This window comes from Euprymna scolopes, chromosome 33, assembly GCF_053919585.1.
Source record: "Euprymna scolopes isolate OS-2025 chromosome 33, ASM5391958v1, whole genome shotgun sequence".
NCBI lineage: Eukaryota > Metazoa > Mollusca > Cephalopoda > Sepiida > Sepiolidae > Euprymna > Euprymna scolopes.
In genome coordinates this window covers 30,010,663-30,036,614 of record NC_136514.1, presented here as the reverse complement: position 1 = coordinate 30,036,614, position 25,952 = coordinate 30,010,663, and the positions used below count along the sequence as shown (strand labels likewise).

The window sequence follows — 25,952 nt, the reverse complement described above, 5'->3', positions numbered from 1 at the left end:
TTTTAAAAAGTGTTTTCAAACTTACTCATTCTTAACATAAAGAATGTGTCATGTGAACGAGTCACGCATGCACATTCGTGAACAGTTGACAAACAGATAAACATCCGCTGACATCCCACATACCAATATTTAAATTTTTACTCCTTAGCAGCCCTTTTTCCAGATGAAAACCGATAAAAAAGTTTTCCACATGTTTGAATACTCTATATACAAATTTATAAAAATATTTGGAGTATATAGGTTGAGAAGTGTCCTCACACACACTCTCACTTATACAGAGGCCTGACAATATTTTTCGGACACTTTGAAAAAAGTACTTCAAGGTGGTTACTAGTGCCAAAAACTTTTGAGATTGTAAGTACGTAGTTGAGGAGAGAAAATCCACAACTAGCGTAATCATTTTTTTAGTTTTTTGTGATTTTTGGGAAAACTTGCACGACACTATTTTTCGGACACAACAAAATATTCTATTTTATTAAAAGCTATGTTCATGTATATGTTGCTGTATGCAAATTTTCTGCTTGTACACTTAGCTCTCATCATTAGAATAAATTATCTTTTCTATTCTACTGGCAAAACAATTAAGTTTAATGAGGTAAAATGCATTCAAAAGAAGTCGTTTGTTTGGCATGGAAGAAGCGGGAAGATGGCCTCAGCATTAGAAGGATTGCCATGGATTTGAAGCTGTTGAAATCAACGGTCGAATACATGCTGAAGACAAACTCCGAACGGAAAAAGAAGTGAGGACGGAAAAGATCAATTTGCAAGAGGACTCAAAGGAGAATGAAAAGGACTGTGACACGGTTTTTGACATCTGGAGCAAAAGTTACAGCAAGTGAAGTAGAAATGTGAATTGGATGTAAATGTCCGAACAGTACAAAGAACGCTGCATAGGATTGGTTTGAGGTATGCAAAGGCTAAGAAAAAAAATTACACTAACAAAGAAGTGCAAAGGAGCAAGACTTGAGTGTGCTAAAAGTTGGGTAACAAAGCACGTTGACTTTAAGAAGGTTATATTTACTGATGAGAAGCGTTTCAAATGTGATGGGCCCAATGGATGGTGTACTTGGTTGAGAAGGGGCGAGCCTGTTGTACTGAACAAACAACAGATAGGAGGAGGAGGAGTTATGGTTTGGGGTATGATCTTTGCTAATGGAAATATGGTTGGAGTGGCTAAAAGGACGGCAGACCAGCGAAAGCTACAAACAGTTGCTGGACAAGAAAGCCCTACCAAGAATAAGAAGAGAGATGGGAAATTATTTCGTTCTCCAGCAAGACAATTACAGCATACATGTGTCAAAATTCACGAAAGAATGGATGGCTAAAGTGAATATGACTAATTTGGAATGGCGTGCAAAAAGCCCAGATCTAAATTTATTAGAAAATGTTTGGGAAATGTATGCACAACTTGTCTATGATGGACATTAAATAACGAAAGAGGCTCAACTATGGGAACGAATACTAGATATCAAAAAACAACAGAAACACGTAGAGATGTTATTGTGCATATGTTTGATCATTATGAAGAGAGATTGATAAAAGTTATTGAGAAGAAAGGTGATATTACAGACTGTTAACAGTTTTTCAATGTCTGAAAAATAATGTTGCATGTGTTTTGTAAAAAATGATGAAAATTAAATATTTTTCCTTACATAATCGATTTTCTTCCATTTTTATTACAGGTATTGTCTTTATATGTTTATTGCTATTCTATTGAAGGAATTTCGCCACTCTATGGTACTCGGAAAGTTGAATACTAAAGTGTCCAAAAAATATTGCCAGGCCGTTGTATATATAGTCATCCAAAGAAAGCCTTCACTGTATCACAGCTCTTAGTGAGGCTAGGCCAGCAACTGCATCAAGCTAGGATCAAAACTCTACCATTTAGACGAAATTCGGCGCTTCTAATCTCTGCTGCTAAGTACGTAGGTGAAATTACAATGATCAACATTGTCCAAACACTGTAAGTTCCATTTGTTTACATAAAGAGAATTACATTATACATTAGTGAAAATTTGCTATTTCACTCACCAGTATGCTCATCCCAAGAAAGGGAGCATCTTTTGATTATTCATAGACGGACTGTTTTGCTAAATCACTGCAGCTATATATATATATATATATATATATATATATATATATATATAGTAATTTATAAAATATATATGGCGATTAAGCTACACTGAATATTCTGCGTTTCATCCACTATATATATATATATATATATATACTAGCATTTCAGCCCGGCGTTGCCCGGGTGTTTGGATGTGTATGTTGAGCAAAAAAAAAAAAAAAAAAAAAAAAAGTGGTAGTAGGAAGGCAGGCTTGAACCTGTACCGCAAAGGAGGAAAAGAACGGGGTAAAACATAACGTTTATGCTGTCATGACCACCAAACCGGAAGCGACATTTTTTAAAAATTAAGGCTAGACAATCTAAAATATCGGCGAAAAAAGTTACCCCCCCCCCTGTAGAAAAGTGCCTTGTTGAAGGGGAAGATATTAATGTTCTTAGCCAATTTTTCGATATTTGTCGTATAAAAGATCAAACTTTAAAACAATACTGAGCTTGGTAAAATCCGTCGCCTCTATTGAAAGTTTAAGGCAGACATACAAACAGACATACATACATACAGTTATATATTGGTAACTCAAAATTTTCGACCCAGACTGATGAAAAAGCTTGCCCTAACTCTGAATACCCTTTATGTAAAATTTCAAATATTTAGACCAGAAATTGTCTGAGTAATTTGGAAGAGACCGCAGAGGTCAATTTTTTTTAACTTTGACCCCTATTATGACCCCTTAAAATTTATTGTTTTGGGCTAAAATACACTTATTAAGTTAGATCCATGTCCAAGAAACAGATATCTAAAATTTCAAGTGCGTAGACCCAAAATTGTTGGAGAAGTTTGGTAGAGTTCTCAAAGGTCAAATCGTTGAACTTTGACCCCTTAATCGCCAAATTTGCTGGCCAAAAAACCGATCACATCGATTTTCCCAAATCTCAGTAACCTGTATATCAAATTTCGAGTCTGTAGACTAAAACTTGACAGAGTTATTGCGTAGGGAAATATACACAGACACACAGATACGTTCACTTTTATAGATATATATATATATATAGATAGATAGAAAAACAAAAATATATACGTATAGATAAATATATATGGAAATAATTTTGTGTTTACTGCACACTTTTTATGCAAATATTATGCAAGTATAAATCATGTAGAATATCTGCATGAATATAATTACACGTAATAGTTGACCAAAGATGATCATTCCATAAGAAAACCGAAAAAAAACTAATAGGGAATTAATTAAAATGAATGTTTAAAAGAATATGCAAATTAGCTAGATCTTTTGCTAGTGAATGCAATTCTACGACCCATATATAAGAACATTGTATTTTCTTTTTAAATAAATAGAAAAGAGGGTTTTTATATGAATATCAATACACACAAAAGAGAAACGAATTTATAGGAGTATAGATAGATATACAACTTTCCTAATACAATTGTGTCCGAGATGGGTATATTTGTTTATGACACCACGCTTTATATTAGACAAGAGGGAAAAACGAATGTAAACATATGCAAGACAATGGCAGAAACCATAGAAAACAACTTTTAGTCGGTAATAGAACAGAGCTGTAAGTGAATGGTAACATTCAATGCTATTAAGACTAAGCGTCTTTCCTTTAATAACTACAAAAAAAAAAAAAAAAAAATCTTCCCAACAACCGATTGCCATGACAAATAACACCCTGCCTAAGAGAGTTCATCCTTCAAACTCCTCGGCTTAACATGCACAGGCAACATGAATTGGATCAAATACATTAAGGACATTGCCAACCCTGATTTAAAGGTAGGTAGGTTCCCTCTACCATGCTAGAAAATTACTCACACCAGACATGCATGGTGTATTGTTGCCAGATCTGCGCTGATACATCTACTGCTATTCTATCCCTCTTAGAAAGGACCCAACAAAGAGTCTTAAATCCAATTGTACTTGAAGCAGGATGCTGACAATTCTGACTTTCATCATCAAGTTCAGTTTAACGTACATACTGGCATGTTTTGGACAACTTCAAGAAATTGACTCCCAACCTAACCTATCTCTGGACAGGTCTTTATTAATCCCTCTTTCTCTCAAATTTATTTTTATCACTTTCATGTTTTCCTTGATTTTCCTCTGTAAACCGGATCTACTACAATAGCTGTTTTACATCCACTGACCAAAGAACTCTGATCCAGTTTGTTTTTAATCTGGCCATCGAAGTTTTCTGTTCTGCACACATCTTTCTATACTGTCCAGATTTAATTTTCCTCTGAGGACATCAAAACTAACGTTACACGTTAGAGGCCCTACGTCAGTGGCAGAATAATCCAGATCTATAAAACAGAACCGTTCTCAAACGATTGAATAAAGATGGGTGACAAGGTAAGGATAAAAGGTGAAACACGATAGACAAAACAATCAAAGGATATGAGGATATGACAACATTTTCAAGTGATAGAAAACTAAGGTTTTCAGTCAGTTCTCATTTATCCGTCTGTACCACCCATTTCGTAACTTAGTAAGTTTAAGAAGTAAATAATTATTTAGTTAAACAGATAAGGCTTTCGACAGCCACTAGATGAAATGGACACTCATGAAACGCGGTGAAGAGAAGAGATTTAGTTTTCTCTCACTGCAAGAGCTTAGAAACCAGGGTCAGAAAGTGGGATTGAGAAGTCACTCTGACCTGCAAAAAGTGCTTGAGCAGCTTCGTCTTCATTCTCCGGTAAACTAGCAATAAACTAATCCCTTCGCAAAGAGAGAAATCAGTGACAGGGAGGGCGGACCTCCTAGAACTGCACAGAACTCACATCACACCACAATCAACAAGGACCAGATCATTATAGGAATGCTCTAATCTCTGTTGATTTTGAGGCCAAGGATAAAAATCCCAGCAAAGAGAAATGGTGTCGGACAGGACGATAAAAGACCCATGTATAAGCACACACATGTATAAAGACTTTTATTTGGCTTCTTAGTTACTATTTATTGAAAACATTACACTAAGCCTGTCTTTAAAGCTCACATTATACATTCATTGTATCATTCTCATATCATTTCTCTCCGTGCAACGCATATCCTCAACCCTCATTGGCCTGGTTTCATCTTACACTACAACTACTTTGCTGAAGGCATTTTCTTTATTGATTATGCACAATTTCCCCAGATAAAATAATAAACTTCTACATTTTCTTTTTTTAATTTTCTTATTTTTTTCTAGCTGGGGATGGAGCATCCCATCAAATGTGAGATATTCACCTGCTATCTCATAAATTCCAACCGAGAGATCTTTTTAAGATTCTAACCATCCCTTTAAATGCAATTGTTTGAATCTCTCTTGCACTTGGTTCACTAGGTATATTTCCCAGGTAGTTTTTGACATTTCTTTTTCATGAGTTTGGTTGCATCTATAGTTACTGGAATGATGGAAATCTTCTTAAAATTCCAGTTTGAAGACAAGATGCAAGCAAGCAAGTAAGGTCGACAGAGTTTTATAATTATATAGATATGTTATTAACACCACCCCAGATCTTTTTTGAGAAGGGAAGGTTTCAGTGACAAACTTATCAAAAATGTTCCATCATCTGGGATATTTTAATTAATATTTAGCAGTAAGTTCTCATCTTTCATATGTGAGTGAGATTTTGAAAAATAGACTTTCTGAAGATTTGTATCCTAAATACTGTCTTCTATTCTTTGTCTTTCTTCATACTTTCTTCCATCATTCTGGCTTTTTTTGCATTGCACTCAGCATTCATAAATACCTCCTTCCTAATATAAGATGTTGCGATCTCGTGAGGAGGTTGATTTTGATGAAAGAGACCAAGAAAGAATGAACAATAGAAAGAAAGAAAAAAGGAACCAAGAAAAAAAAAAAAAGAAAGGACCAAGAAAGAAAGAAAGAAAGGAAGGAAGAAAAAAAAAACAGAGTGACCCAGAAAAAAAAAAGAAAAAAAAGAAAGGAAAATGTCCACCACAGTAACTGGCTTGGGTTCTCTACCTATACAGACACTGCTGGTAGTACAACACATTCTCTATATCTCTATATCTCATTCCCTATCACAGACGGTTACATTTCCGACACGTTTCCCAGACCAGCAAGCTGAACATGCCTCACTTCTAGATCTATTTCTGGCCACAGTTCTTGATTGTACAACGAATGCCCACAGTCAACTTGGGAATGCTGATTATGCTATGATAATGGTAGAAATCGCCTTGAAGACCCACTGCTCAAAACGAGGTATTACAAAAAGGCTGACTGGGAAGCCATCAGGGATCTCATCAAAGATACCCCATGGGGAAATATCTTTTCTCTTCCAGCTGAACAGTGCGCAAATGAAACAACTGAATGGTTCAAAACTGCAATCGAAGCACATGTTCCTACACGGAAATTCTATAGCAAGCCCCACTCTCCCCAATGGTTTACTTCTATTTGTGCAGCTGCCATTGCTCAGAGGCAGCATGCATACTGCAGATTCAACTAACATAAGTCCAGTTCAAACAGGCAGAAGTATATAGAAGCTAGAAGTAATTGTAAGAGAGAAATAGCAACAGCAAAGACAGAATACACTGAAACCATCAGAAAACGCATTGAAGCACAAAAATTAGGAAACCGTGATTTTTGCAAAATCCACAACAAACAATGGGCAGTCAACAATTCCCCCACTATCAAACAATCATGAGAGTGTTTGCACGGCAACTGGGAAGGCTTACTTGCCAGTCAGTTTGCCTCTAACTCCACATTGGACCCAGCACACCATTCCCTCTCTGACTTTCCTTTGCGGACAGACGCCACACTAGATGATTTGAAAATCACCCCTTCTCAGGTACATGGTATCATAAAAAGCCTAGACACCTCAAAAGCATGTGGACCCGATCTCATCCCGGCTGTGCTATTAAAAGAATGCTCCACTGAGGTTGGTCCAGTTCTCTCCAAACTTTACAACGAATGCCTCAATGAATCTTGCTTTCCTGACTGGTGGAAAACTGCTTCTGTGGTACCAGTTTTCAAGAATTCTGGCGAAAGAACTGACCCATTAAATTATCACCCCATTAGTCTTCTCCCGCTTTTTGCCAAAATATTTGAGTCCTTAATTAATCAAGCTCTTGTCCATCACCTTACAGCTGCTAAACTCCTGACCGACAATCAATATGGATTTAGGCAAGCCCATTCCACAGCAGATATCCTAACTGTAATCTCTGAACGTATATACCGTTCAATGGACAACACAGGGGAGGGTAGAGCGATAGCCCTTGATATATCTAAGGCTTTTGACAGAGTATGGCATGATGATCTAAGAAAAATTAGATCATATGGTATCACTGGAAGAATACATAATGTAATTAAATACTTCTTAAGTAAGAGAAAAATCCAGGTTGGTCTCAACGGTCGTACATTTAAACAATATGATATAAATGCGGGAGTACCTTGGACCTTTATTATTGTTGATATTCATAAATGACATCCATGATAAAATTGTTTCTGAGATGGGTATATTTGCTGATGACACCACTCTCTATAACAAGCATGAGGGGAAAACAAATGAACACATATTTAATGAAATGGCAGAATCACTAGAGGATGACCTCCAATCTATAGTGGAATGTGGACAAAAATGGATGGTCACATTCAATGCTGCCAAGACTAAGCTTGTTTCCTTCAATAATTACAAGAAACCTTCTCTACTACAATGGCCAATAACACATTACCCAAAAGTACTTCCTTTAAACTCCTCTGCCTAACATTTACAGGGAACATGAACTGGAATAGATACATTGAGAGCATTGCCAAGGTTGCTGTGAAGAAGGTGGGCTCTCTACCGTGCTAGAAAACTACTTACGTCTGGAAGTATCCTGTACTTCTCTAAGGCCACCATTCGCCTATATATGGAGTACTGCTGTCACATTTGGGCTGGTGCATCTGTTACTTGTCTCACTTCTTGACAGTGTTCAAAAGAGAGTCGCCAACCTGATAGGTTCTGAACTGTCATCTAGGCTTCAGCCTCTGTCCCATCGACAAAATGTTGCATCCCTCTGCCTGTTCTACAAGTACTTTAATGGTGGATGCTCTGACGAACTACAAGCACTTGTACCCCCTCGACATGGACAACCCCGACAAGCAGCTAAATCCCACCCCTTCACAATAGAGATCCCTAGGTGTAAGAAGGCCATCTACTCCAATAGTTTCTTCCGCAGAACTGCTAAACTTTGGAACTTGCTTCCAGGATTCTTCTTTCCCAACTGTACTGACATGCAGAAGTGCAAGTGTAATATGAACAGACATCTTGCTGCTCAACTCCCTTCATAATATCCCTGCAACTTATGTCCCCAATAGTAGCCCCCTCCCTACTTCAAAGTGGCACTGTGCCTTGTTTGAGGTGGAAATTGAATTAAAAAAAAGAAAAAAAAATCAAAGGGAGATCCAGAAATTAAGAAAGAAAGGGATCTAAAAAAATAAAGAAAGGGACCAAGAGAGAAAGAAAGAAATTGACCAACAAAGAAAGGGATCCAGAGAGAAAGAAAGGGGCCAAGGAAAAAGAAAGAAAGAAGAAAGAAAGGTGCAAAGAAAGAAGGAAAGAAAGAAAAAGAAAAGGATCAACAAAGAAACTGGTCCAGAAAAAAGGAATCCAGAAAGAAAGAAGGAAAGAAAGGGATCACGGGAAAAGAAAGGTACAAAGAAAGATAAAAAAAAAAAAAGGAAAAAAGAAAGGGACCAAGAAAAAGAAAGAAAATTTAACAAAGAATAAGAGAAAGGAAGCGAGAAAGAAAAAAGAGTAGAAGGGAAAAATTATTAAACAAATCCTTTAAAAACAAAATGTAAAATAAAACATGGAAAAAATTCTACATTTATTCTAAAAATGAAAAGAAAAAATAAAACGTCGCGTGAGAAAAGAAAAAAGAAAGGTTCGACGACACAAAGAAAGATAATAAAATACGGGTCAACTAAAATACAAAGAAATAATAAAAAAAAAAAGTTCTGAAAAACTTTTCAGAAAGAAAGTTTAAAGCAAATCTTGTAATTAATCATCTCTCCATTTGCATTTCAATTTTTAAAAAGAAGAACATTTTAAAATATAAAAAGTTTTTTGTTTTTTTTTACAACACTTTTTTTTTTTTAACATGCCCAATGGACAATAGGTACACGGACAGTTTGCCCTACGGATAAAATATTTTTAAATTTTAAATTATTTTAAACGAACTTTAATTAAAAGTCGAAAATATCGATTTAATTCTGAAAATAAGTAAATAATGAATAAAAAAATAAATGAATTACTCGCTGTAACTACTCGGCATTGCTCGGGAGTCTGTATTTTCATTTCCGTTTAATTTCTTTTAAATAGGATTCTCGAAGTTAAATCCTCATATCGTTAACCAAATTGTTATAAAATATCTCTAGAAAATATTTTTGGATGTAAATCACTTCGAAAACTTTCAATCTTTTAAATGCATGAAGATTTTTGCAATAACTTTCTATTCGGCAGTTTAAATGTATCCAAATTCCTTTTAAATTTCGAAGGGTCACGAAGGAACTCACCACCACCCCCTCTCCGTCACTATTAACAAAATATTAAATGGCTGATTTGTTTACGAAGAAATCGAAACGTATTCTGGTGGATTTAATTTCGTAATTATATTTTTAAAAGGATTTTTTTCATCGTTTCATTTTTTTCTGCTACATTTTTTTTTCTTTCTTCAATAAATAATCGATTAATAAAAATCTAAATTTTAATTTTAAAGTCACGCGTTGACGACAAACACGTGGAGATAAACGAGAAGTTGAAAATTCTTTATGCTTTAAAATTGAGTTAAAAATGGATTATCTTTAACTTTTCAGCTTTAAGATGGCTATCATTGAAATAAAACTATCTTAAATTAATCCTAACTTTTGGTTCAATTAATGATTTTATGACTAAACAATGGTTATATATATATATATATATATATATATATATATCATTAGACTTATATATAAGATGTTATATATAAATATATTAAACTAATTGAACCAAATAAAAAACTTGAACTAGTTTGAATATTTTTTAATAAGAGCATTCTTAAAACTGAAAAGTTCGAGATAACCTGAAAAATTTAAAAACTTGTGTTCATTAAGCTAAATTATTATATTTTTAATATTTTTTTAAAATATATATATATATATATATATATATATATATATATATATATATATATATATATATATAAAGTATGTCATGACCAAAAAGTTTGTCCTTTGTAAAAACGAATAGTTGGGTAGACATGTCCGCTTCACAAAAAGTCCGTTTGCCAACACACATAACTGGTAGGAGACAGAGCGTGTGGTTATGTTTAAAAGTTAAATTTACATGAATTTAACTACTACTTTTTTATTCGTTGATTCTCGTGTCCCAAAAAAGTCTAATGATTTAATTGATAGTTAAAAAATAAATAGTGTAAGAACCAAACGCTTTTTTTTAAAACTCAAATGTGTTGATAAACTCGTAAAAAAAGATGGGATTTTTTTTTCTCCATTCATTAAAAAAAAAGTCATTCATTGATGAACATGTGTGCGTTGTGCGTAGCAATCGTCTAAAAGAAATAGAACGAAGTCGGCAGTGTTAGTTTAAGACCAAGCCTATTTTTTTCATATATGTCCATTATTTCCGTGTAAATAAAGTGTAAACGTTTTCTTTTTTGTAATATCAAACTTAAAATGAGATAATAAGGATAAAAGCTGTGTAGGATTAATAAAAACAGCCGACGTGCGTATGGAACTACTTTGTAACGGAGGTATATATATATGTTGTTAGGCGTAATTTGGACCATGTTTTAAAAGTGTAAGTGACTTTAATAGTGTTTTTTTTTTGTGTGTGTGCTTTGGTTTTGTTTTGTTTTTTTAGGTTCGGTTTTTAACAGTATTTGGAAAGTAGAGAATTTTTAGAAAAATGTTTTTTAAATAAACAATGTTGCAAATAGAAAATAAAGGAAATAGCAGAAATATATGAGAAAATAAAGTTAAACTTTTTTACTACCTCCCACGAGAAAAAAAAAACTATCCATTTGTCAACTAGATATATGTAATGTCACTCACTGCTTATCAAGATTTAAAAGTCACTCGAGGATAAAGGAGCGACTCGACAAGAATTTCTTAAAACTGGAATAAAAACGACCAGGTTGTAGTCTACGGGAAAACAGTCCAATGGTAACACGAGTTTGAAGAAAAACTTGGCATAAGATACTTGTATTAGTATTACTACTAAGCTCTACTCATATTGAGCACTGCTGAAACAAATTATATATACAATATATTCAGTTTATCCTAAGGAAACCGTAATATGTGTTTTTGTGTGTGTGAGAGAGAGTAAAAGGGGTAAAATCAGTATCCTTAAGAATGGCACTCTGGATTGAGACAAACATTTAAATTGCTTCAGTCTAGAAAGATTTCTCCTTCACTGACAGAGGACAGAAGAGTTGAAATATAGTATCAAAAGGCCAAGTATAATCTCTCTCTCTCTCTCTCTCTATATATATATATATATAATTATTTTTTTTACTATAATAATTATATGTGTGTGTGTGTGTGTGTGTGTGTAGTCTGTTTATTATACAATTATATATTATAATGTTTGTGTAATAAACAGACTACCAGCTCTGTTCTCCGTTAAGCACTCTTTAATAATCACGCGGGTCTCATTGAATTTACATATAGGAAACCAATCTAGAGAGAGAGAGTAGTCTCGTGTGTGTATAATATAGATATATATGCTCATACTCCAGTAGTTTTTTTTTTTTTATTATTTAATGGTTAAGAAAAGATTGACCTACCTATGACGAGCCATATCATAAACTGGGAGGGGACAAACATTTTTTCCACAGTGTATGTTGAAAATAAACTTTGGAAACTAATTTACTAATATATATATATATATATATATATTACAAAACACAAACAAATTTTAAATTTATATAGCTATATTTCTTTTTAGCTGCAACCACCGGCCTTTTCGACAATTCGACCAGTCTCCGGTCGGTCTCTACCGCTACCATTTGGGTGTTATGTGACAGAAAAGAATTAAAAAATAAAATAAACGAGAAGGCACCAAAGAAATGATGATAAAAACAAAAGATATTATGTGGATTAAAAAATAAAATTAAAAAAAAAAAATGGAATTGGATTGTCTTTATTTTTGTAATCTTCTTTTTTTTCTATTTGGTTAGACCGATTGAACGAACGGCCCCGATTAGATAGTTGGAAAGTTTTGGAGCCTATAAGGGAAAAATGAAATTGATTGTGTTATCAATTAAAACAATGCGTGTTCGAATATTAAAAAAAAAAAAAAAATAAATAAAATAAAAATATTGATAAAGGGGGGGGGGCGCATGTTGTTTGTTTTTGTTTGTGTGTGTGAGAGAGAGTTTTCTTGTTTTTTTAAACTATTACCAAGCTAGACGAAGAAGCATATAGTATTGAAATAAACTTACATTAAAAAAAAAAAAGCATGGGTGTCCGTATTTACAAGTTACATGCGAACCAAGAGGCCGGGGGACGAAAAGCCGAAAACACACATGAAGGAAACTTTCTTTTTCTTGCTCAAAATCTTTGCCTTCTTTGTCTTTAAAAACCCAACAACACACGCTCATTGCGAGAAAAGAGAGCTCCTCGGCCTTTGGGCTGGGACCATAAAAAAATGTTATCTTCTTGATCTAGAAGGAGAAGATTATACTCCCAGGCTTTACCTCCTCCTTTAGAAGAGGTTGGAATAGGTATATTGCCTGACGTCTGAGGCGCTGATAAGTTCAACCATGGCTACTTTTTTAGACCCCTATTGAGGAGGGGGGGGAGTTATCCCTCTTTAAACTCTTGTGTCACATCTCGTATTTGTTGGGATATGAGTAAAACACAAACCTCCCCAGGGAATATTGACAGGATCATTGTGAACCTTTTTAGGGAGAGGAGTAGTGGGGGGGGGGCTCCGGCTCTACTCGACTTTGTGGGGATGCAAGTAAACACAGCCTTTACCGGGGAATGCCGGCGGGTGGTTCAAATAGGGATGGTTATTTTAATATCCGTTTAGATTGACTCCCTTTTTGGGGAGGAGGGCTGGCGGCTGGACATCCCGCATCAAACTGTACTTTGTTAGGAAATGTGGATAATACAGTTCTTACCATAGAATGTCGACGAGTTCGGACATGGCTATTTTTTATATAGTTTCAGAGTGCTCCCTTTTGAGGGGAGTTGAACTTCCCACTTTAAACTAGACCTTATATTCGATCAGTTATTGTTAGAGTACATGAATAAATTATAGAGACCCCTCTCCCTAAAAAAAAAAAAAAAAAAAGAAATGTTCCTCTTTCTAAAAAAAAAAAAAAAATTAGTCACATGGTCGTGACCCTCTTTATGTAGATCAATGGCCCCAGATAAAAAAGGGTGTTTTAAAGATAACTTTAAATTTCACAATAAACAAAAACAGATACAAAATTAAATATATAAATATTCAAACAAAACGACAACAATTAAAAAAAACAAAAACCACCGACTCGAACAACAGAAAAAAGAACTATGAATGAAACATTATGTAAAAAGAAAGATATTTTGGAATAGATTTTTTTAAAAGAAAACATTTAAAATCGACAATATATTGAAAAGTGAAGTTTTCTTACCGCGGGGAGCAATTTTATACATTGTTAGAAGCCAACTGGCTAATTTGGGCGAGAATTATGCCCTCAGAAAGCTATCTTTTTCTTTTCTTTTTTTAAATTTTTGTTTCTTTTTTTAGAAACCACAAGTTGTCCACGAGCGAGCAGAAATCACGATAAGTTTCGCCGAGGAGAATCTGCCTTTCTGTGATTGGTTAAAACTATGAAAACTCTCTCCACATCACTGATCAGCTGGTTTCAGCCATACACGCAAAAAGTTTTCTCCTGAAATTGGGATAATAAACCTCAGACCACTTAACGTTTGTATGCCTGTGTTTCTCGCCCCTACATGACTTACGCAGAATTTGGTGCTTATGTGGAATTAAACCTATTTTCCAAACAAAAATACAGAAACATCCTTTAACAAAAAAAAATATGATATGCGTACTCATGAGGGAACGAAAATATCATATTCCAAAAATTATATAAATTGATTAAGTATTTTTAAAACTAAAAAATTAAATTTAATAACGAAGAGAGGGGAGGGCGTAGGTTTTTGATCCGCTATGTTTAATGAATAAGCGGAAGACAACTGAATTCGAACTACCACGATCAAAATAATCATTGTAATGGATACAATTTACTATTAAAATACCTAAATTCGTAAAAAAATTATTTTCTATATATATATAAAAAAAAAAAAAAAACTAATTAATCAATTCACTTGATTTTGGGAATATGACTGTAATTTAGTTGTTTTTTGTTTTTGTTTTTTTTTAATAGGTTTGACTCTAAATAATCAGCCATAATGATATTAATTGTTTATGTACTATTAATCGATTAATATTTGGGGGGGGGTCAATTCCAAACCTATATTAAAAAATAAAAGATGCAAAAAAAATAATTATGATGCACGTACTCGTTATGGAACGAAAATGTAATACTCCAAAAATCGAGTAAATTGATCAAGTAGGTCTTTTTTTTTTTCTTTTTTCTTTTTTTTAACTAAAAATATCAAATTTTATGAAGAAGCGAGAACTATGTCTCACTTCGACATATTTAAAAGTCATCACTGGTTACCTTCCCTTTAACAACCTCCAAAAATAAAGCCTTGTCAAAGCTGCAATTTACCAGAATACCACATTTACTCTAGAGGTCATCTTACTTCAAATATATCCCCAAAGTGATACAAAAGAATTAATTTGGTATGTAAATATATTTATGTATAAATACACTTTGAATTATTCACTTCCTGCAAAAGTAAAAAAAAAAAAAAAAAAAAAACATATGACGTTTTTGAATTTTTGAGATGAGGATTCATTATTCGTATTATTTGGATTCATCGGACCATTTTTCTCATCTTGGGTGTGATTTTCACAACGTTTCGGTCGATGTAACAGCCAACCTTCTTCATGTGTATCTTATCAAACTCAGGAATGTTTCTGTCAAAGTCAGAAATGTGGACAGAATTTCGAGCAGAACCCTTTATTTACTTTATGGGGGTAGCATGCTCTTGTTCCATCAGCCATGACCGGATAGAGGTCCTAAGTAATTCGCAAGGACTCGTGGTGCAGTGATTAGAGTACTTTGAAAAGTTAATTGCAAAAAATGATATTTTGAAGGGTCAATCCTCAATGTGGGTGACCAAAAAATACAATTGCGAACTACTTAATTAAGTAGGTTTCATCACAAAGTGTAGTATCTGTCCTGATGCTACAGTTTGTAACGAAACCTACTTAATCTATTCATTAAGTTTAAAGGTTTTTTTCCTCAAGGACCGATGTCATTTTTTAGGTGTCTGGACCTGTAGGGACTTGTTTTTTGTTTTTATCATTGTTATTGTTAGCCCAATAGGGCAATATTAATTATTACCTTTTTCTTTTTGTTTTCAGATACTCGGAGAGGGGGGAGGGACGCACCAAGTAACTCTTCCAGTCTGTTGTCCGAAAAAGGGGTTGCCACACCCAGTGACACCTCAAAGTCTGTTTTGAGGGCCCCCGTGCTACCCTCACTATCCGGTGCAGGGGTTGTCACATCCGGTGCAGGGGTTGCCAAAGTCCATTGGATTGGAAGGGCTCCTGTGCTAACCTCACCGTTCGTTGCGAGTGTTGTCACATCCGGTGGTACCCCAAAGTCCGTTCTGAGAGTCTTTGTGTTACTCTCATCGTCCATTGTAGGGGCTGTCACAACCAGTGACATTCCACTGTCTGTTGAGAGGGCCCCGTTACACCCTCAAATTTCGGGGGTGTGGGGAGTCCACACTCTGTGATACACTAGCGTCAGGCAGAGACGCCATAGAAATAGAGGAGGATATAACTGATGGGCTTCAGTGAGCCGAAGTAGCATTAGAGGACTTCCTTAACCCGTGGAGTATCGTAAGAGGAAGCAAAGCAGCAGCAGCTACAGCCAGCAGTACTTCAGGACCTGGGTCAGCATTCTGTGGTTTGGCAATATTTGTGGTTCTATCATCCAGGGAATTCACTAGAAGATTCGCAAGCGCAACAGTGATGGACAAAAATAGCAACAATATCTGGAGTTTGGAACCAAATCAAGTGATACGCCGGAATCGGATTGGCTACTGACAGACAAACAAGGTCGGCAACAAACAGCCTCTAAAAGGGAAAGGACAGGCTCAGGAAGACAAGGTCGGCAGAGCACTTTAGGATACAAGGAGGCCCTAAGAAGGAAAATTCCCAAAAAAAACAAGTACCAGGAGCAAGCAGATTGGCCCGCATTAACAGGAACAGACTCCCCAATTCCAACGGGACAAAGAACCCCAGAGAAAGGAGCCAGGATGCAGGAGAGCAGGACCCCTACAAGTTGAGGAACTTAAGCCAGAAAGTCCTCACAGAATTACAAGAGGCTGTTCCTAGAAAAGTATAAACAGTACACGGAGGAAAGTGTGATCAAAGTAGTCCAAGGGATGCTAGAGAAACTTCAGGAGAGGTCAGTGTCATTGATAACATTAGGTGTAAAAAGCAAGGGATTGACTAGAGTCTCCAGTGAAAGAATGTTGGAATTGGTAGGAGAACTGGAAATCTCGGCAAAGTACTTGTAGGACTTGTTGCTACCGACTAAAGAGAAGGCAGAAAAATCGGCCTACGGAGACATCACCTGGAAGAACCTTCGGTTGAAGCTTGAATATCAGTCCTAAAGAAAACTGTCCTTGGTATCCCCTATTTCATTTGTGAGGAACAAATGGAGGCGATAATGTCCCAATATGGGGATGTGGAAGTGGTAAACCCAGTGCATAGTCCCAAGAACATAATGGTGGGGGACTACCGGTTGTGGATAAGAGTAGACAGGGCAGGGTTTAATAGCATTCCAGCTCAGCTCAGCTGTGAAGGGTGGACGAGGTCCATCATTGCAGAAGGGTGGAAACCACACTGTTGGCAATGCTACAAGCTGGAACACATGGCCAAGGCACAAAAAATGCCCCGGTGCAAAAACAGACAACAGTAAAAAAAAACAGCAAAGGAAGCGGGGATAGAGGCTGATAAAGCAACTTCAACAAGGAGCAAAGTGAAGGGGAAGAAGATGGAACCTGCAAAAAGGACGTTTGCTGTGCCGGTAAAAAGAAAAGGAGTAAATAACACCTCGGAGTCAGAGGAAGAAGGCCAGGATACAGCAAAACCGAAACCACAGGAGAAGTCCAGAAGAAAAGAGGACACCAAAATCACGATCACTGTCCAATCATCATCATCCTATCCCCAATCCGAACGGATCTAGACAGGCAGTGCTCTTCTCTCCTATTCGCCAGCCCACCAAGCAGAGGAGTTGGAAGAGGTTCTGATAGCAGAAACCAACCCAGTCCCAACCCTCATACCAGTCCCAACCCTCACACCACCCCTAGACAGGAAAAAAACAAGGAAGTTTCTTTTTTGGCCAGGGGAAAGGATTTGTAAGGTAGACTTGACCCAGGCTATCAGTCAGGCTATGACAAGAGAATATTCTTTTCATTATTTTGACTGTCCACTATATATTAGTTAATATCTTGTATGTTTTTTAACTAGCGTGATGTGGTTCGCAATTGATTCACTGTGAAAACTATGATCTTGTGGCCCTTGAGGTAGATATTGCCACGTTACAGGAGACCCACTTTGTTTAGGGCGGATTTTGCAATGTGCTGATGGACGACTTTGACGTCTTTTCAGCATATGGCAATATTCGTAGTTGTGGGATATCTATGCTAGTGAGTCGCACCCTGTCTGCAACTGTGAGCATTATTCACGCGGATGCTTAGGGGAGGCTGGTCAGGGTCAATGTTGAAGTTTTTGATCATCGCAGTTATAACATCACTAGCATGAGGGTTTCTATTTTATCAACGTATAAAGGTGTTTCTTATGGGTTCGGAGTGGGTAGTGTTAATGGAGGACTGGATTGCCATCCTGGACCCCAAGACAGGTAAGGTCAGCGGCATAGAGGGTCGGATAGGTGTGAAAGTAGTTTGCCTGGCCTGGTGGCCTCATGCAATTTTGTCAACAGGTTTCATCTGGATAATCCAGTTAGGAAGATGTGGATGTGGCATACTAGAGCAGCCATTTGTCTGAGTACTTACATGAACAGAATGTTAGTTAGAAGGGCTGACGTAGATTTTCTCTCTTGTCCCATGTTCCACTGGTTAGGTCATTCAGACCATAAATTTGTAATGGCCCGTTTCAAGGTAAGCGATAAGCTTACGTTGGCTAAGTACTGGAAGTTGAACGTTGCTTTGCAGAAGATGGTTAACTTCCGGGAACAGCTAACGTCACTGATTCAGCGGAGTTAGTTGGGGCAGTTATCGGGAGTAGGTGGTGGATTAATTTGAAGGCTCAAATTAGATGCTTTTGCATCCAATATAGCAATGCCTCAATGTAACTAGGGCTCGGACGAAAAAGCAAGTAGAAGATAGGTTGACCCGGGTGGTAGCTGGAAGGGGATCCCTTAGAGATAGCATTCATTAAGGGGGACCTCAATTGCTTGGCTAGCGAGCAATATGAAGGTCAAGTAGTTAGACATAGGTTAAAAAGAGTCTCTAACAAAGCCGTTAACATTGACGCTGTTGAACACAAGGCAGCTTTGTGCTGTGGCTGGGATGGGTACATTCGGGAAGTTAAAAACGTACTCTCGTATCAACTCGTGACATTTGCAAGGGGTTTCGTAAGCATTTGGAGAAACGCTTTACCCAACTACACAGACTCTGCAGCCAGGAGTTTGGTAGCTATTTAGCTGACTCACCCCACCTTACTGCGGCTCAAGCAGTTAACTGTGATGAGATGGTTATGGAGCATGAAATCATTACTGTATTAAAGCAGGTTAGCTATAACAAATTTCCAGGATTCGATGGTCTGCCCTACAAGATGTATTTGAGGCTGTTGCCCATGTTTGTTCCTCTTCTGAAGGATGTGTTTAACCACTGGTTTGTTCATGGATCCATCCCTGAGCAGGTTACCAAAGAAGTGGTCACATTACTGAAGAAAAGAGATCGCCATGGTGGGGAGGGCTTAGATGACTATAGGCCCATCACTCTGCTAAACACAGAGTTAAAAATTTTGGCATGAGTTCTTGCAAACGGACTGCAGGTTGTTATCGGTGACTTGGTCGAACCGGATCAGAATTATGCTGTGAAGGGGAGATCGATTCAAAATAACTTGCACTTGGTGCACACGATCTTAAAGGGGGTAGAAGATGACACAAAAGCTGTGCTGATCAATTTAGATCAGTCCAAAGCTTTCAATAGGGTCGGCCATGGTTTCTTGGAATCTGTTGTAGAGACCGCTGGTTTTGGTCAGAACTACATTCACTCTAAAAATAAAATATCCCCAAAGTATACAAATACACTTTTATCTTGGCCAAAAGATCAAACCATCTGGTTCTGTACAGTTGCTTTTTATTTGTGTCACAAAAGCATTTTCCAGAAAGTTTTGTACGAGTCCAAAAGAGATGCTGTATGTTGGTGATTTAGTACTTACCTGTGAAATAATGAGTGACCTACTTAAGTTGAAGACTTGGCGCAGTGGTTAGAGTACTTAGATAAATCAATTGTAAAAGTGATATTTTCCTGAAGGTTGAAGGTTCAATTCTCAGTGTGGGCAACCGGAAGATACAATTGCAAATTATTTAGGACCTCTAACCAGTCATGGCTGACGGAACAAGAGCATGCTACCCCTGTGAAGTAAATAAAGGGTTCTGTTCGAAATTCCGTCCAAATTCCTAAGTTTAGCAGAAACATTCCAGAGTTTGACAAGATACACCTGAAGAAAGTCGAAGGTTACATCAACCGAAACATTGTGAAAATTACACTCAAGATGAGAACAGTAGTCTGATAAATCCAAATAATATGAATAACCAATCCTCATCTCAAAAATTCAGAAACGCCGCTTGTACTCGTTTTGAATTAACTTCTCACAACTACTGACGAAATGTTGGTGCTACACCAAATATTTGCATACATTCCTTAATCGAACTATGTAAAAGCAGATCATATGCTTTGCAGTAATCTATCCATGACGTGCCTAAATATTTTAACCTTTTTGCTTATAATCCTGAAGTATTGTCCTATTAATAAGCAATGAATATTTGGTCTCTCTACTACCGCGCCTACATCGCTTTTGTTCCTCAGGTAAGATCTCTTGTTGTTCCAGATATCGGTAAATTTGATCTGATAAAATGGCTGTTAGCAGTTTCTACATCAATGGAAGGCAGGTGATGGGCCGATAGTTATTAACCACAGTGCCCTTCAATGGATCCTAATTTTCTCAATATTATTATTATTATTATTATTATTGTTGTTGTTGTTGCAATATTTTTGATACCTAATGGTGGTATGATCCCTGAAAGATGGGAGATTCTATTTATAAACGCTGCTGATAAGAACTGACGAATCAAATTGAAACACGTTCTGCTATCAACCAATCAGAAACTAGAATTGAATCTTTTAGCATTCCAGCACATAATTTTTTCGTTTCAACACGAAAAGTATCTTTTGTTCTTTGCCATCAATTTGAGATATAATCCTTTCATAAAGATTGGTAATGTTTTTATCCAATATTCTTGTGCACTATCTGGCCCGAGAGTTTTCCAACTTGGAATTTTCGTACATTTTTTTTTTTTAACTTTCTCCTTTGTTTGCTGTCACCATATCTTGGGTTTGCTTTAATTTTCGATTTCATTCTTCACATCTTTCAACCACAAAGAACTTTCGTTATGTTCCTTTTTAACATTACGAATATCACCCCAAAACTTTGTACAATCTTCTGAATTTGGTACTTTATTTATGCAACTAGCCTGGGTGCCCGGTGTTGCCCGGGTTTTTTGAAGTGTGTGTTGAAAAAAAAACAAAAAAAAAAACAAAGTGATAGTATTAATTTATTTATTGCAGACTATTATTAAATAAATTGATTAATAAATAATATATAATATATAATTATAAATAATACTCATCTCAATAATGAATTCCAATTAAAATAAAGTGGTAGTAGGCAGGCAAGCTCGAACCTGTATCGCGAAAGAGGAAAAGAATGTGAAAAAAAAAAACCTGACGTCTTTACTGTTGCACCCATTGCCAAACCGGAAGTGACGTAGGTTTAAATTAAGGCTAGACAATCGAAAAGGGATGACTTTCAAAAATATTGGTGAAAAAAAGCTAGACTCAGGCAATTTTAATTTTTGTCTCAATCCAGAATACTGTAGAAAAGTGCCCAGTTGAAGGTGATGGAATTAATTTTTTTGGCCAAGTTTTCGATATTTGTCGTCTGAAGGGTCAAACTTGAAAATGATACCAATCTCGTGAAAATCCCTCGCCTCTGTCGAAAGTTTTAGGCAGACATATGATGATTGCAACGTCTTGTCAGACGAGTGCCACTCCCTTAGACATTTAAAATCCATGAGCCCAAATGCCTGAGGGAGTATCTATACAAATATGATGTTACAGAGTCTTAGTTTTGTACGACAGCTAAGTCTCTCTCTCTCGGTTCAAAATGTTGAAATCCAGCAACAAGCAAGAGCAAGATAGCCAGCAACAAATTAAACTGCAGACCAGCTTAATGCGGGTAATGGTCTTCCGCTTTATGGTTTTTTAAATCAGAGATTTGCTTCTCCTAGAAAGGCTGCCTTCACCACAGCTTACGGGAGCCCTCTCCACCCCAATACACATATACACACACACAAATATACACGGTGTTAGTTGGCCGTTGACCCAGAAAAAGAGTTCATTCGCCCTTTAGGCAGACATACAAACATACATACATACATTTAAACAGATTTTTGCCCTTTATATTATAGATTTGGACTTCTATTAATTGCTTTATAGAACTTCTTCTGGTCCAAACCAAACAACCTAGTCTCTCTAAACTGTTCATTTCTTTCTTCGTACCTCTTCACTTTTGCAACTTTTGTCACATTCTTTGTTTCGTTTTCTCTATGACAGTTTTAATTCTTTTTTTTTTTTTTTTTTCACTCTGTATTTTCATTCATTTGTTTGAATTTCTCTGTCTTCTTTGCACCCAATTGTTCTTCTAACACTCTTTTAAGCAAGTTTAGGTCCTGTCTTCATTTTTTTTTAATATAATCTTTTATTCTTCTTTTCCACCTCGGTTCATTTCTTTCTTGGTGTCCACCTCTTTTAAAAAATCTTTTTTTTTATTAAATTTTCACCCCAAACAAGGCACAGTGCCACTTCGCAGTAGGGGGCTACTATCGGGAACATAAGTTGCAGTGATATTATGAAGGGAGATGAGCAGCAAGATGTCCGTTCACATTACACATTACACATGAACTTCTGCATATCAGTACAATTGGGAAAGCAGAATCCGAAAGGGAGTTCCAAAGTCTAGCAGTTCTGGGGAAGAAACTATTGGAGTAGAAGGCTTTCTTACACCTAGGGATCTCTACTGTGTCAGGGTGGGGTTTAGCTGATTGTTAGATTTGTCGGGGGGTATTTATTTTGAGGAGGCACAAGTGCTCGTAATTCGTCAGAGTATACACCATTAAAATACATGTAAAACAGGCCGAAGGATGCAACGTCGTTTCAATTCGAATTTTTCCACAATCTATACACTTCCTGCTATAATCAAATTATTTGTTTTAGTGATGGTCCTACATTTCACAGACTTCATTCCTTCATTTATTTTGTCTACCTGAACCGTCATAGTTTTTTTTTTTTGTCTCGTTTCTTAAACCATAATCTCTTTGAATCTTTCAACTATCCTACTCCCTTCTTAAGTGACCTCATCATCAGAGAATTAGTTGGCCAAAACGTGGCAAGACAACAACAACAACAGCAACAACAACAACAACAACTATGGAAAGGTAGTAATTATTGGGGATACATTTTTTTTTACATAGGCTTCATCACTTATCAAGGCCAAGAGGCCACTCGAGGATAACTGGAGTGTACAGTAGAAATTGGACAATATAGTAATCATTAGTAAATGGAAATTCGGTAAATTTATTAACAAGTGGAACGGCTAATCAAGAACTTGTTTATGTTAGACTTGAAGACAACCATATTGTAGTCAGCTGGAAAGCAGGAAAACGGAAGACAATTCCACAGGTGTGCAGTTCTAAGAAAGAAGCTTTGTTTATGGAATCTACGTTTAGGTTCAGGCACAGATAACAAGTGGGGGAAATTATTAATAGTGGCTTCAGCTAGACGAGTGTTTCTTGTGAGTTACAAGATTCAACATTCCTATCCTGTCGTATCCAATCAGGCAACTGGAGACTGCTTGTGAATTTGATACTCTTTAGAAACTCCCTTCTCAGGGAGAAGCTGGCTTAACGTGCCCAAGATGAATGTTGCACCAGATACCATCAAGTTTCCAAAGACAAGGCATGGAAATCATCTCGAAATTTTTTTTTTGTGTAGCAGGTATTTTATTTGGGCTTCAAAACTAACTTATTTCTTGCCAGGTTTTTATTTATCCCTCTTTTTCTCAAATTCAACTTTATCACTTCCTACCATGTTTTCCTTGGCTTTTCCCTCACATCTGACCCTGCTATCTTAACATTTCTTAAGATCACCAAAGTTAAGCTATGTTGATTCTGGTCAGTACTATATAGCACTGTATGTGGAAGAACGTTGACACCTTCCTGCAAAAGAAAAAACAAAAAAAAACTGAAAACAACCAATGTTATACATGCTCCTTGAAAACTCCTATGAATTTAATATTCCCTAGTTACTTCTTCCTTTGAAGGATGCTAATTCAACCATGAATGTTGCTGCTTTCTTTTCATAGTAAGTGTGTAAAAGTTAAATTTCCCTTTCAAATCTTGAGAAAGGTAGGATATCACTCTATCCACCTCCTAGTCATGAGTGAAATAGTGGGGCAGTCTGGACTTATTAAGCCTTGGTAGTGTAACTAATTTAGGATAAGAAAAAATTCTTAACGCCATAACATTGGTTCTGGTCATCTTGGATTTCTTGTTGCCACTGGACTTCAACAGTGACGAGTCAGATGTGCAATTGATCATTGTGCAACCGTTGCTTCATTATGAACTCCTCACTGTGCAAATCCCTAATGAGGGAGTATCCATTGTCTCTTAAGTCAGAAAGAGGTCAGTCAATGCAAGTCCTTCATATTCACCCTGCTTAGGCCAACACGTGGTTGCAAAAGTGAAACAACCCCTCACCTCCACCAGAAGTGAACGGGTTCTTAAAATTGACCTGAGCATCTGTCATCTACCAGGTCAGCCCATTGTTTCATAATATGTGGCTTATCTGGGGGAAAAACAGAAAAAGTGCTTGAAAAAAAAAAACGTAAAATTAAAAGAAAAAAGTTTGTGAACTCATTTCTAAGAACAAAAGGAATATCTTCCATTTTTAAATTATTGAATTAACGATGGACAAAAATGTGTTCATGTTTTAGTGTTTAATCATCATCATCATCATCATCATTTATTTTTCTTCTTTTTCTCCTTCTTCTTCTTATTATTATTATTATCGTTATTATCATTATTATTATTACTTCTTCCATTCTACGACCACTACTTCTTTTTCTTCTTCTTCTTCTACTTCTTCTTCTTCTTCTTCTTCTTCTTCTTCTTCTTCTTCTCCTTTTTCTTTTTCTTCTTCTTCTTCTTCTTCTTCTTCTTCTTCTTCTTTTTCTTCTTCTTCTTCTTCTTCTTCTTCTTCTTCTTCTTCTTCTTCTTCTTCTTCTTCTTCTTTTTCTTCTTCTTCTTCTTCTTCTTCTTCTTCTTCTTCTTCTTTTTCTTCTTCTTCTTCTTCTTCTTTTTCTTCTTCTTCTTTTTCTTCTTCTTCTTCTTCTTCTTCTTCTTCTTCTTCTTCTTCTTCTTCTTCTTCTTCTTCTTCTTCTTTTTCTTCTTCTTCTTTTTCTTCTTCTTCTTCTTCTTCTTCTTCTTCTTCTTCTTCTTCTTCTTCTTCTTCTTCTTCTTCTTCTTCTTCTTCTTCTTCTTCTTCTTCTTTTTCTTCTTCTTCTTCTTCTTCTTTTTCTTCTTCTTCTTCTTCTTCTTCTTCTTCTTCTTCTTCTTCTTCTTCTACTACTACTTTTTCTTTTCCTTCTTCCATTCATCCATTCTTAACCTACTACTACTACTACTACTACTACTACTACTACTACTACTACTACTACTACTACTACTACGTCTTCTTCTTCTTCTTCTTCTTCTTCTTCTTCTTCTTCTTCTTTGTTTAATTCAAAAGTGCTCATTCTGCTCATATCTCTACTCCCCTTCTTAGCCGGCAACTCTCCCCTAGTGTTTTTTTTTTGTTGTTGTTGTTGTTGTTATTTATTTTTTTGTCATTTTTTTTTACTAGGGTGGGGTTCACCGCTCATCAAGACCTAAAGGTCACTCGAGGATAAGAGTTAATGAGTGTCAGTTGGCCAGTGAGACGACACTGTGATTATAGGTAAGGACTGAACTTGGGTAGTGTTTGTTTATTTAAGAGGACGGTTCAATATGAGACTTGAAAACGGCCATTTTATAATCAGCTGGGAAGCAGTCTTGCAGTAGTGTGTTCTACAGATGGGCACTTCTAGGAAAGAAACTTTGATCAGGAGCTTCTTCAATCCTCAGAGATGATCTGTCGTCTACTTTGTTGACAGAAACAGCTCCTCTTTTCTGCTGTTAATATTTTTATTTTAGTTATAGAATTTATTGTGTGAAAAAAGAGAGAGGGGGAAGTCGAGGAAGAGAGAGAACAAAAGGTAGGCCATGAAACAAAGACTGTTGATCATTCATAACTAAAACTTGGTGGACGAGTCTGGCATATATTATGTTTCTGAATTTTTGAGACGAGGATTGATAATTTGCATTTTTTAGATTATTTAGACTACCGTTCT

The 25,952-nt window shown here is 36.3% G+C and overlaps 1 protein-coding gene across 1 annotated transcript in view; it reads right to left on the bottom strand.

The window, feature by feature from the left end:
• The window catches only part of LOC145258187 (cyclin-dependent kinase 4-like), a 212,449-nt gene extending 198,542 nt beyond the window's left edge, over positions 1–13,907 (bottom strand). Inside the window, exon 1 of the mRNA XM_080116074.1 lies at positions 13,699–13,907. The gene's annotated coding sequence lies outside the window, so the exon portion shown is untranslated. The remainder of the gene's footprint in view (positions 1–13,698) is intronic.
• Between the last annotated feature and the right edge of the window lie 12,045 nt (positions 13,908–25,952).